This window comes from Phyllostomus discolor, chromosome 11, assembly GCF_004126475.2.
Source record: "Phyllostomus discolor isolate MPI-MPIP mPhyDis1 chromosome 11, mPhyDis1.pri.v3, whole genome shotgun sequence".
Lineage (NCBI taxonomy): Eukaryota > Metazoa > Chordata > Mammalia > Chiroptera > Phyllostomidae > Phyllostomus > Phyllostomus discolor.
The window spans coordinates 92,718,924-92,724,495 of record NC_040913.2 but is presented as its reverse complement, the minus strand read 5'-3'; positions in this window follow the sequence as shown (position 1 = coordinate 92,724,495).

Sequence of the window (5,572 nt, the reverse complement as noted above, 5' to 3'; positions counted from 1 at the left end):
CACGCGGTCAGAGCGAGTTTCTGACTTGACCGAGGCTGCAGGTGGTCCGGGCAGGCGTGCAGGGCCTCCAGCTCCAGCGCAGGGGCTGGCGGAGGGCACGGCGGAGGGCGTCCGTGCTGACGCGGCGCTGTCCGCCAGCCGGCGTTGGCGTCAGGGAACGGGCAGCCCGTGGCACCGCTGCGGCCGTGTGACTCCCTCAGCTACCCTCACGAGCGTTAATTTGCAGTCTGTCCCATGGCGTCTGTTATTTCCCGTTTTCTACAGCTTGACTGGTCCAAGCTCGTCACTGAAGTATTAAGTTTCTTACAGCTACGTAACATTTTGCTTCTTGCAAAAGTTCTCCAAGTCGGTGAAAGAAACTGTTTGAGCGCTGACGGGGCGGGAGGAAGGGCCGGGCCTGGCTGGAGGCGGGGCACTCTGGGGGCACGCGCCCCACGCGCCCATCTCCCCACTCTGTGTTTGCAAAGCCACTCCCGTCTCGAGTATTTATTGAAACAGCTGAATTTGCACACCCTGCACTCCATACAGAGGACTGATGTGTAAAATACGAGAATTGAGTGTGAGTTAAAATCGGGACCCTCCTTCTTGTAACAGAACTTGACATTGCCGGGCAGTTTGAAGACTGAGGCTAAACTCTCAGAACTCCCCAACAGCTGTGCCATACGTACTTGCAAACCTGGAGGTTTCCTTTTGTTTTTTTATCAAAGCAATCACTGTGTCCCTGCGCTGGACCTGGTCCCACCAAAGTTGGAGGTGAAGGGGCCTCTGAGCGTCTCCTGCATCCACGAGCACGTGCCTTCTTCCTGCCGCCCCTGGACCCGCGGGACTCCCAGCCCCAGCCCTCGGGGCAGGCGTGGGGCCGGGCCCTGTCCCTGGAAGGCGGGCGGTGTCAGCTGTGGAGAGGGCGCCTCGCTGGCTGCGGGGGAAGACGTGCATCCGTCTCCAACTTCGCCTCCTTCCGGCCAGTGGGGCTGGGGCGCGCTCCCTCAGCTCCGAGCGTGCAGCGTGCGCGGTGGGTGGGGGCCCACAGCTCACGGTGCCCCTCAGAGCCACGCCTGCGTTCCAGGCACCCAGCCGCACAGAGTTCAGCCCTGGAGTGGTGGGCCCCGTGCGTGCGTGCGGGAGGACTTCTTCCCCAGTGTGGTCCACCCGCGGTCTGTGCCGCTGATGGGCTTGGTCCCGGGCTGTGCGAGCCCTTGCTCGGGCTGAGTCACCGGAGAGCGGTCAGTGAGAGGAGCTGCGTCCACCCCACTCCCCAGGACCCGAGGGCGCCGTCTCGGGCAGCACCTCTGAAGACCGGGGTCGGGGGCACTGGCCTCTGTGTGTCGGCGTGTGCTCACGCTCACGCTTCCCGCACACGTCCCCACGGGGAGCACACGGCTGAGGGGCCTGGGGGGGGGGTCAGCAAGGCCTCAGAGGAGGGCCCTCCAGCCAGAGCGCAGCGGCCTCCCCCCCGGGAAGTGACGCTTAGGTCTGTCGTGTGTCTTCGTCACATGCGTTCTTTTAGGTCCCGAGGCTAGACCCTGCTTCCGATGAGGTCAAGATAAATGTCAGTTGTGTTCCTTTGACTAGAACGGATACGCTCTGGATTTAAATTTTAAGAAGCAATGCCATTAGAACTGTATTGATTATAACTGACTTCAAAAAGGCAAAGTAAACCGCATAAAATCACTTGAAAATCATGGTTTTTGTCGCTATACTTATATTCTTCTCACAAGGGGTCTTTAAAATATTTGTTAGTTGAAAAGTTTGTGTCAAAATATTTGGAAAATTAAAAGCTTCTTTTTAACGTGCATTGGTATCATTTGGATTATTTTCTGAAGTGAAGAGCCCCGTCTCTACTTGTAAATCTCCTCACGTAACATCGTTTAAGCTTTTGTTTGTTATCTTGGTTTACAGCTTAATGTTTAGTTTTTCTTTGTAAGAACGCCATAAATGTGCATGCTTTTATGTTTTTCAGAAAAGAGTGTGTTTAGATGAAAGTAAAAGAAAAAATAAAATCTGTCACTGTCTCTAGTGTGTGTGTGCCATTTAACACCCCGTGCCCCGAAACTCCCCGGCGGCCTTCCGTCACGGGAAGGGGGCTTTGTGGCCGGGCCCACGTTCTGAGCGGGTAAAACCGGAATACTGCTTCGAAGTGCTGAGCCAGTTTTTAAAAACACGCACGTGGCAATTCCCGGAATTGTGAAGCAGCGTTATCAGTTTGGCTGCCTGAGCCCGTCCCTGTTCTGGGTGTGACGCACGACAAGTGTGGGTTGCTCCATGACTCTTTGATCTGCGGGAGCTCTCGGGGGCACCGGTCAGCCCAGAACGTGGCCGCCCAGGGGTCCGTGGGGCCCTCGGGGCCTGCCCCCCGCCGTTCCCAGTGGCAGTGTTTGTGCGCTCCCGACCTCGGGATTCCTCTTCCGCTCCGCGTGGCGCCTTCCCAGCCCGAGGACGGGGGCTTCCTTCTCTCCCGTGCAGCGTCGCACGGCCTGTCGTGGCGTTTGCCCAGTGGGTCTGCGTCCACGGAGTGATCGAGTCGGATGGAGGGTTAAAAAATAAACGAAACGTACAGAAAGTCCGCCCGTGGAGCGTGGGCACCGCCGAGTGCCAGCCAGCTGGGCCGCGGGCTCGCCTCGGAGGAGTGGAGAGGGGCGGCCGCAGCAGTGTCCCCGTGTGGGGTTTCTGGAGGACCCAGCGGGGACCTGGGGGTAGGGGGGTGCTGGGGTCACCCCCCCCCCCCCCCGAGAATCGCCCCTGCCAGCCGTGTTCTGGCCCGTGTTCCCACAATCCTGCACCGTGCGGGTGGTGAGGACGCCTCTCCCCGGGGCCCCGGGTCCCTGGGACTCCACTGGGTCACTGGGCTCCCCGAAACTCCGTCTCACTGGTGCCTGTGGGTGTCTGTCACCTCGACCCCCTGACTGTGTTCGTGCTCACGCGTGGGCTCTGCGTGGCACCAGCGCTGGCTGGCGTGCAAACACCACACGTGTGTTGTAGGTGTTGGGGTGTGGGCCTAACCTGGCGTGTGACGCGTGAAATGGAACCCAGTGCACGGAGAGGCGGGGGCCAGGCCTGTGCGCTCTCCTGGTGAGCCCGTGTTCACGTCTCCGTGTCTGCGCCTGCGCCCCTGCCGCAGCCGCGGGGGAGGCTAGACCGGAAGTGACCCAGCGCCCAGGGTCCCTCCGCGCGTCCTCGCCGCCGGCACTTCCCGGCTCTGCGGCTGCTTCGCGGGCACCCTCCGGGGCTGCCGCCCCATTTCCCGACGCGTCTTGTTAGGGACCGCCAGCTCCAATCGAGCACAAAGCCAGCGAGGCGGTGTCCGCCGGCCTTGGCCTCGCGGCCGTGCAGAGCACAGAGGCGCTTAGTCTGCGGGTCGGGAGAGCTGGGTTGGGGCCCGGTGCCCCACACGGGGCGGTGGGCCCCTCCTGTCCGGGACCGCAGTCTGGCGGGGCGGGGGCTGGCGGCTTTGCCCCTTCCGGTCCGCTGCACGCCCCGCCCACACACGCACTCCGCGTTTCCCAGCGTCCTCCCCTCCCCCCACCACCCGACGCCTGGGGCCGCCTGCAGTCACGCCTTCCACCTGTCTCCCAGGGGCGTCTGCTCGAAGCTCGTTCCTCCCGCCACCATCAGCTTCCTCTCTTCACCCCCCTCCCGACAGCCCCTGACCCCCGAGCCCTGGCCACTGCCCCGGTCCCCGCGGGCCCCCTCCCGCACTCACATCCGCACGCTCGGCAGCGCCCGCAGACTGTGCGGTGAGTGTGCAGTGCGTTCCACGCTTTTAAAATCTAGTCCAAAAGAGAACGCAGACCGGTTCGTTCATCTCCGCACCGATGACATCTTGGGACGGTAACGGGGACCTACCTACGACGCTGAATAAGCGAGTGCCGTTCGCTGTCCCCGTTTGACCTGTGAAAAAGCAAAGGAAATGCAAGCTCGCGTGTGCGTCTGGCCGGGTGGCAAGGGCTGGTCCCCGGTCGTGGGGCGAAGGCGTGCGGTGACGGCTCTCGCAGCGCGCTCTCAGCTTGGAGGAACGTTGCGGTGGGCCAGGGGCGTTTCATTTGCCTGCAACCCCCCCCCCTTCTCTCTCTCTCTCTCTCTCTCTCTCTCTCTCTCTCTCTCGCCCCCCCCCCGCCCCTTTCTGGCACAGACCTGGTCTGCGAGAGGACCAGGGCGGGGCCTCGGCCCCCACTCTGCCCCGGGGGCACAGGGCGCAGCTGCATCCGCCCGCGGAGGCAGACCCGCTTCGTCCTCACGGAAGGAATCCGGTGCAGCGCCATCCACGGGCTTTCTCCATCAGTTGTTTCAGTTTCACAGTCCGGAGTCGGATTCTTTTAAAAAGCACATGGCTTTTCACAGCATCTATCAAACACGTGACAAGTCTCGGGGAAGTGACGACGCTGATGGAGTTCAGGACAGTCCCGCGCAGCCCGGGGGCCCAGTGTGATGTGGCGCGGCGGCCTGAAGCGCATCCACGCCGGTCTGGGCCTGCGGGGGGCGCCTCCTGCTGCCCTGCGGGGGCTGCTCGTGTCCAAGGGTTTCCAGGGTTTCCGGCGGCGAGCCTCGGGGCCTCGCTCGTTTGTCCAGCCTCATCATCCGGAGGCGAGTCCACCTGCGTCTCAGTCACCAGTAACACACGCCCCCACCTTCCCACGGGCGCCCCTCCCTCCGAGCGGGGTCGGGATTGGCACAGTCTTACAATCTGCAGATACGCAGTCCTCGGACAGCCCCCCCCCCCCCCCCCCATGTGAGTTTCTGGTTGACCCGAAGGAGCGCGCCCCGCTCCTGGTACAGGTGCTGCGATTCCGCGGAGGAATTTCAAAGCTGTTGGCTGCCATGTCCGCTGCGGACGGGAGACCGAGTTGTGGCGTCTCTCTCTCTGGTCCTGCTGTTCTCCCCGGGGGAACCACTGAGGACGAGCTGTGTCGGGAGACGGTGTGTTTGTTCGCAGTGGCCTCCGAGGGCACACGGACGCGCGCACGGCGGGAGAGTGACCTTGGCCGTGAGTCAGGGCCCGTTAACCCTAGAAGGAGGTGTGCAGAAGACAAGACAACCCCCCTGAGTTGTTCGCGGAGCACATCCCCCAGCAAGGAACCGTGGCCCTTCCGGACAGAACGGCCACTTGCATGTAAGATACATTTCCAAGTAGCTCAGCGCAGTGACCCCATCGGGACCCAGGAGAGCAGGCAACGCTGGAGGGGCATCAGGCACCCCTGGCTCACTTGAGAGGTACAGGAAGGGCCGTGAGGACAGAGGGCAACACCAAGATGCAGGTGTCACTGGGGAAGCCGTGGCTGGTGTGGCTCAGCAGATGGAGCGCCGGCCCGCCAGCCGTAAGGCCTGCTGCGCAGGGAGGCCGTGTGGACGAAGTGAGCTCACAGGCTGGGCGGGGGACGGGCTCGGAAACGTGGCCGCAGTTGTCACACGTCATGGCGGTGGAAGGTGCCACCGCGGGCTGGCCGCACGGCGTGAGGGTCAACGCCGAGCAGTGTGCTTGGCTCCGGCCGGCCGCAGAGGCTGCTGGGCGGTGTGGCCCCCTGCTGCAGAGGCGCAGCGGGGAGGGAGCCCGCCCGCCCACCCGGTGGAGGAGGAG